This window comes from Chrysemys picta, chromosome 6, assembly GCF_011386835.1.
Source record: "Chrysemys picta bellii isolate R12L10 chromosome 6, ASM1138683v2, whole genome shotgun sequence".
Taxonomy (NCBI): domain Eukaryota; kingdom Metazoa; phylum Chordata; order Testudines; family Emydidae; genus Chrysemys; species Chrysemys picta.
The window spans coordinates 1076633-1083934 of record NC_088796.1 but is presented as its reverse complement, the minus strand read 5'-3'; positions in this window follow the sequence as shown (position 1 = coordinate 1083934).

The following is a 7302-nucleotide window of genomic DNA, read 5'->3' as shown; positions in this document are numbered from 1 at the left end:
TATCAGTTTTGTAGTTAAAGTTATGAATATTGGCTCTATACTGTCTGTATGGCAAACTTATGCTATGCTTCTGGGTGACATCCCAGACAAGCTGAGATTAGCTCTGCCTAGCCTGCTTGATGGCCCATTAAGGACCATCAGCTGTACAATGGATCCATTGAGAGAAGGCAGATACGCCTTGTAACTCAGCGAAGTATGCAAGAACTGGCCCATGTGACTCCAGACTCCATTTGGCTGTAAGGAGGTAACAAGGAGGTGTTCTTACTCCTGGAAAAGACTATATAAGGCTGATGCCTCATCTCCATCTTGTCTTCAATCCTGCTTCACACCTCTGGAGGAACTTTGCTACAAGCTGAAGCTTTGAACAAAGGACTGAGGACCCATCCCAGCGGGGGATGTATTCCAGAGACTTGATTTAAACCTGCAGTTTATTCCATCGCTGCTGCAAGCCTGAACCAAGAACTTTGCCATTACTGTATGTAATTGATTCCATTTAACCAATTCTAACTCTCATCTCTATCTTTTTCCTTTTATGAATAAACCTTTAGATTTTAGATTCTAAAGGATTGGCAACAGCGTGATTTGTGGGTAAGATCTGATTTGTATATTGACCTGGGTCTGGGGCTTGGTCCTTTGGGATCAGGAGAACCTTTTTCTTTTACTGGGGTATTGGTTTTCATAACCATTTGTCCCCATAACGAGTGGCACTGGTGGTAATACTGGGAAACTGGGGTGTCTAAGGAGATTGCTTGTGAGACTTGCGGTTAGCCAGGGGGTGAGACCGAAGTCCTAGTCTGGCTGGTTTGGTTTGCCTTAGAGGTGGAAAAAACCCCAGCCTTGGGCTGTAACTGCCCTGTTTGAGCAATTTGTCCTGAGTTGGCACTCTCAGTTGGGTTCCACCAGAACCGCATTGTCACAGATGGCTAACCTCCAATGCAGTGCCCCAGGGGTCAGTCCTGGGGCCGGTTTTGTTCAACATCTTTATTAATGATCTGGATGATCGGATGAATTGCACCCTCAGCAAGTTCGCGGATGACACTAAGCTGCGGGGAGAGATAGATATGCTGGAGGGTGGGGATAGGGTCCAGAGTGACCTAGACAAATTGGAGGATTGGGCCAAAAGAAATCTGATGAGGTTCAGCAAGGACAAGTGTGGAGTCCTGCACTTAGGAAGGAAGAATCCCATGCACCACTACAGGCCTGGGACCGACTGGCTAAGCAGCAGTTCTGCAGAAAAGGACCTGGGGATTACAGTGGATGAGAAGCTGGATATGAGTCGGCAGTGTGCCCTCATTGCCAAGAAGGCTAACGGCAAATTGGGCTGTATTACTAGGAGCATTGCCAGCAGATCGAGGGAAGTGATTATTCCCCTCTATTCAGCACTGGTGAGGCCACATCTGGAGTATTGTGTCCAGTTTTGGTCCCCCCACTACAGAAGTGATTTGGACAAACTGGAGAGAGTCCAGCGGAGGGCAACAAAAATGATTAGGGGGCTGGGACACATGACTTACAAGGAGAGGCTGAGGGAATTGGGGGTATTTAGTCTGCAGAGAAGAGTTGGGGGGGGGCGGGGATTTGATAGCAACCTTCAACTACCTGGGGTTCCAAAGAGGATGGATCTAGACTGTTTTCAGTGGTATCAAATGACAGAACAAGGGACAATGGTCTCAAGTTGCAGTGGGGGAGGTCTAGGTTGGATATTAGGAAACACTATTTCACTAGGAGGGTGATGAAGCACTGGAATGCTTTACCTAGGGAGGTGGTGGAATCTCCTTCCTTGGAGGTTTTTTAAGGCCCGGCTTGACAAAGCCCTGGCTGGGATGATTTAGTTGATGTTGATCCTGCTTTGAGCAGGGAATAGGACTAGATGACCTCCTGAGGTCTCTTCCAACCCTAGTATTCTATGATTCCTGCCACGCGTGCTCTGGTGGCTACACTTTATTTTTAGCAAGCTCACTTGATGAGAGCTAACGTGGGTATGTCTCCTTGAGCTGGAATTGACGCCTTCCAGCTCTAGTGTAGACATACCCTAAGTGACTTGCCCAAGGTCCCACAGGAAGTCTGTGGCAAGGAATTGAACTTGAGTCTCCCAAGGCCCATATTTGAGACCTAATCACTTGGCTACCCTTCCTCTACAGACTAAGGAGTCCTGTCCTGTAAGGTGTGCCGTGTCTGGGGCTGCGGCCCTCCCAGAGACATGAGAAACTCTTCACCAAGTGTACAGACAGTGCAAGGGGTGCGAGATGGTGTTTTCGAGGGGAAGAGATGAGAGTTCGCAGACAGCACTTGCAAGGATTGCTCCTCTCCTTTGGTGAAGATCAGTATCCTGTTCACTGTTGCCTCTCACTGGTCCTCCCTACCCCCTGTGACGCTCAATGAAAGTTTACTAGTGCATTATCATATACGCAGAGAAGTGTAGGTATGGAAGGGACCACAGGAAAATATCTAGTCTATCCCTCTGTGCTGAGGCAGGATTAAGTAGATCTAAACCAGAGGTTCTCAAACTGTGGTCCGCAGACCACCAGTGGTCCGCGAGCTCCATCCAGGTGGTCCGTGGATAGTTCCCAGTAAGGTGCACGCCTGGGCGGCTGCACACAAGAGAATGAAGGGCCACCCACCTAATTAGTGGAGCTGCGCAGGCGTGGCTCCACTAATTAGGTGCCTGGACCCTGGAGAAGACGCACATGTAAGGTGAGGTGGAGGTCTTGGGGGGAATAAGGGGTAAGTAGGAGGTGGCAGTGGGGTGAGAAGAGGGGGTGAGGGGAATTTGGGACGTGCAGGGCTGCGGTGGCCAGAGGAAGAGGCAACTTTCCCCAGCTCCAGAGTTGTGGCTGCTGGGGAGAGATGGCCCTCCTTCCCAGCCCCAAGTCTGTGGCTGCTGTGGCGGGGGAGAGACCCCCCTTCTTCCCAGCTCTAGTTCGGGGGCTACTGCAGCGGAGGAGAGAGGGCACATCCATCGCATTAGAAAGGTAAGACTACTGATATTAAAATATGAGTTGTAAGCTTTTATTTGTAGAACAAAAAGAGTTAATTAAGTTTTTTTTATATAGCACTTTTATCCAAAGCACTTTACAATAGTTAGCTAACGGGACAAACAACATTTGGAAAGATCAGGGGTCAGCAACCTTTCAGAAATGGTGTGCCAAATCTTCATTTATTCACTCTGATTTAAGGTTTTGCATGCCAGGAATACATTTTAACGTTTTTAGACGGTCTCTTTCCATAAGTCTATACTATATAGACTTGGAGTGCCCCAAGGGTCGGTCCTGGGGCCGGTTTTGTTTAATATCTTTATTAATGATCCGGAGGATGGTGTGGACTGCACTCTCAGCAAGTTTGCAGATGACACTAAACTAGGAGGCGTGGTAGATACACTAGAGGGTAGGGATCGGATACAGAGGGACCTAGACAAATTAGAGGATTGGGCCAAAAAAAACCTGATGAGGTTCAACAAGGACAAGTGCAGAGTCCTGCACTTAGGACGGAAGAATCCCATGCACTGTTACAGACTAGGGACTGAATGGCTAGGTAGCAGTTCTGCAGAAAAGGACCTAGGGGTCACAGTGGACGAGAAGCTGGATATGAGTCAACAGTGTGCTCTTGTTGCCAAGAAGGCTAATGGCATTTTGGGCTGTATAAGTAGGGGCATTGCCAGCAGATCGAGGAACGTGATCGTTCCCCTTTATTCGACATTGGTGAGGCCTCATCTGGAATACTGTGTCTAGTTTTGGGCCCCACACTACAAGAAGGATGTGGAAAAATTGGAAAGAGTCCAGTGGAGGGCAACAAGAATGATTAGTTTCAGAGTAACAGCCGTGTTAGTCTGTATCCACAAAAAGAAGAACAGGAGTACTTGTGGCACCTTAGAGACTAACAAATTTATTAGAGCATAAGCTTTCGTGGGCTACAGCCCACTTCTTCGGATGCATCCGAAGAAGTGGGCTGTAGTCCACGAAAGCTTATGCTCTAATAAATTTGTTAGTCTCTAAGGTGCCACAAGTACTCCTGTTCTTCTTTTTAAGAATGATTAGGGGTCTGGAGCACATGACTTACGAGGAGAGGCTGAGGGAACTGGGATTGTTTAGTCTCCAGAAGAGAAGAATGAGGGGGGATTTGATAGCAGCCTTCAACTACCTGAAGGGGGGTTCCAAAGAGGATGGAGCTCGGCTGTTCTCAGTGGTGGCAGATGACAGAACAAGGAGCAATGGTCTCAAGTTGCAGTGGGGGAGGTCCAGGTTGGATATCAAGAAAAACTATTTCACTAGGAGGGTGGTGAAACACTGGAATGCGTTACCTAGGGAGGTGGTGGAGTCTCCTTCCTTGGAGGTTTTTAAGGCCCGGCTTGACAAAGCCCTGGCTGGGATGATTTAGCTGGGAATTGGTCCTGCTTTGAGCAGGGGGTTGGACTAGATGACCTCTTGAGGTCCCTTCCAACTCTGATATTCTATGATTCTATGATATAACTAAACTACTGTTGTATGTTAAGTAAATAAGGTTTTTAAAATGTTTAAGAAGCTTCATTTAAAATTAAATTAAAATGCAGAACCCCCTGGACCAGTGGCCAGGACCCGGGAAGTGTGAGTGCCATTGAAAATCAGCTCGTGTGCCGCCTTTGGCACACGTGCCATAGGTTGCCTACCCCTGGGAAAGATCATTAAGTGGTCCGCCGAGGCCCTTAGCAATTTTCAAGTGGTCTGTGAAAAAAATGTTTGACAACCACTGATCTAGACTAACCTGCTCTTAGAAACCGCTAATGACAGGGATTCCACAGCCTCCCCAGGTCACCTGTCCCAGAATTTAACTGCCCTCATAGTTAAAAAGTTTTTTCTAATACACTGGTCTACAATTTTTGAGAAGTCGTCTGCTTCAGAGATAAAATGTGCTAGTTATTATGTATTTTGATGTGCTGAATTCAAATATGACAATTAAAACACCTGATTGGCTACTGTTTCTAAGATATTTAAGTTTTTACATTTTATGTCTATGTATATTGTGTAGATAGTAGAGTTTTAATCATAAATTGTAAACCTAGGTCTTTTCATGTGTTTATGGTTGCTTTACATGATAATATGTCACCTGTCCTGTTTATGTAACACTTTAAAAATCAGCAAAAGGGTTATATAAATAAAATTTATTATGAAACAAAAGGCAAAAACTATTATGTACATAGTTTAGTCCTATTCAATGTCTACTCGGAACTTCTTGGCTTGTCTCTTGTATTCATTAAATGGAGCATCTCTTGTCACTGTCCAGCAGTAGTCTGCAAGCATTGATGGGCTCCATATGCCCTGATAGCGTTTCTCCATTGTTGCAATGTCCTGGTGAAATCGCTCGCCGTGCTCGTCGCTCACTGCTCAGCAGTTCGGTGGAAAAAAATCTAGATGAGAGTGCAAAAAATTTATCTTTAGTGACATGTTGCAACCAAGGCTTTTGTATGCCTTGAGGAGGTTTTCCACCTACAACCTGTAGTTGTCTGCCTTGTTGTTTCCGAGAAAATGTATTGCCACTAACTGGAAGGCTTTCCATGCCGTCTTTTCCTTGCCATGCAGTGCATGGTCAAATGCATCATCTCGAAGAAGTTCACGAATGTGAGGACCAACAAAGACACCTACCTTTATCTTAGCTTCACTTAACCTTGGAAATTTTCCACGGAGGTGCTTGTGTTTTATCAATGGCCTTGACAAAGTTCTTTGTCAGACCCAGCTTGATGTGTAAGGGTGGTAACAAAATCTTCCTTGATTCAACAAGTGGTGGATGCTGAACACTTTTCCTCCCAGGCTCCAATGACTGTCGGAGTGGCCAATCTTTCTTGATGTAGTGGGAATCTCTTGCACGACTATCCCATTTGCAGAGAAAACAGCAGTACTTTGTGTATCCAGTCTGCAGACCAAGCAAGAGAGCAACAACCTTCAAATGGCCACAAAGCTGCCACTGATGTTGGTCATAGTTTATGCACCTCAAAAGTTGTTTCATGTTGTCATAGGTTTACTTCATATGGACTGCATGACCAACTGGAATTGATGGCAAAACATTGCCATTATGCAATAAAACAGCTTTAAGACTCATCTTCGATGTATCAATGAACAGTCTCCACTCATCTGCATCGTGAACGATGTTGAGGGCTGCCATCACACCATCGATGTTGTTGCAGGCTACAAGATCACCTTCCATGAAGAAGAATGGGACAAGATCCTTTTGACGGTCACGGAACATGGAAACCCTAACATCACCTGCCAGGAGATTCCACTGCTGTAGTCTGGAGCCCAACAGCTCTGCCTTACTCTTGGGTAGTTCCAAATCCCTGATAAGGTCATTCAGTTCACCTTGTGTTATGAGGTGTGATTCAGAGGAGGAGGATGGGAGAAAATGTGGGTCCTGTGACATTGATGGTTCAGGACCAGAAGTTTCATCCTCTTCCTCTTCCTCGTCTGACTCAAGTGAGAATGATTCTGGTGCATCAGGAACCAGCAGCCCTTCTCCGTGGGGTACTGGGCGTATAGCTGATGGAATGTTTGGATAATGCACAGTCCACTTTTTCTTCTTTGACACACCTTTCCCAACTGGAGGCACCATGCAGAAGTAACAATTGCTGGTATGATCTGTTGGCTCTCTCCAAATCATTGGCACTGCAAAAAGGCATAGATTTCCTTTTCCTGTTCAACCACTGGTGAAGATTTGTTGCACAAGTGTTGCTGAATATGTGTGGGGCCCACCTCTTGTCCTGATCTCCAATTTTGCAGCCAAAATAAAGGTGATAGGCTTTCTTAACCATAGTGGTTATACTGCGCTTTTGTGATGCAAAAGTCACTTCACCACAAACATAGCAGAAGTTATCTGCACTTTACGAGGCATCTCTGCTCACTTTGGCTAAACAGAAATGTGCCCCTTTGCAAAATCAAACACTGACAAGTAAGAGAGCACGACACTGTATGATTTCTAAAGCTGATATAGGGCAATTTGTTCAGCAGAGTGATGTAAGCTTCGTTATGATTACATCATCCATGACTTCTAGGAATAACATGATGCAATTCATATCATGTATGATGCAATACCAGCTTCAGATTGCATCATTCATTGTTTTGCCTAAAAAGCAAGTACTGTCCAAACCCAGTCATAGATTTATTCATAGATCCAGTCAAAGATGGATTTTAGTCATTTCTGGTTTAAATTGAGATCCCTTCCCTTTATAACTCACTTCTCCTCCGCCATTCCCAAGTCAAGGGTCGTATATACTGACCCAATAGCATATCTTGAAAACTAGAGCCAATCAACAATTTTAAGCATCATTTTCGTTCTCAGTGA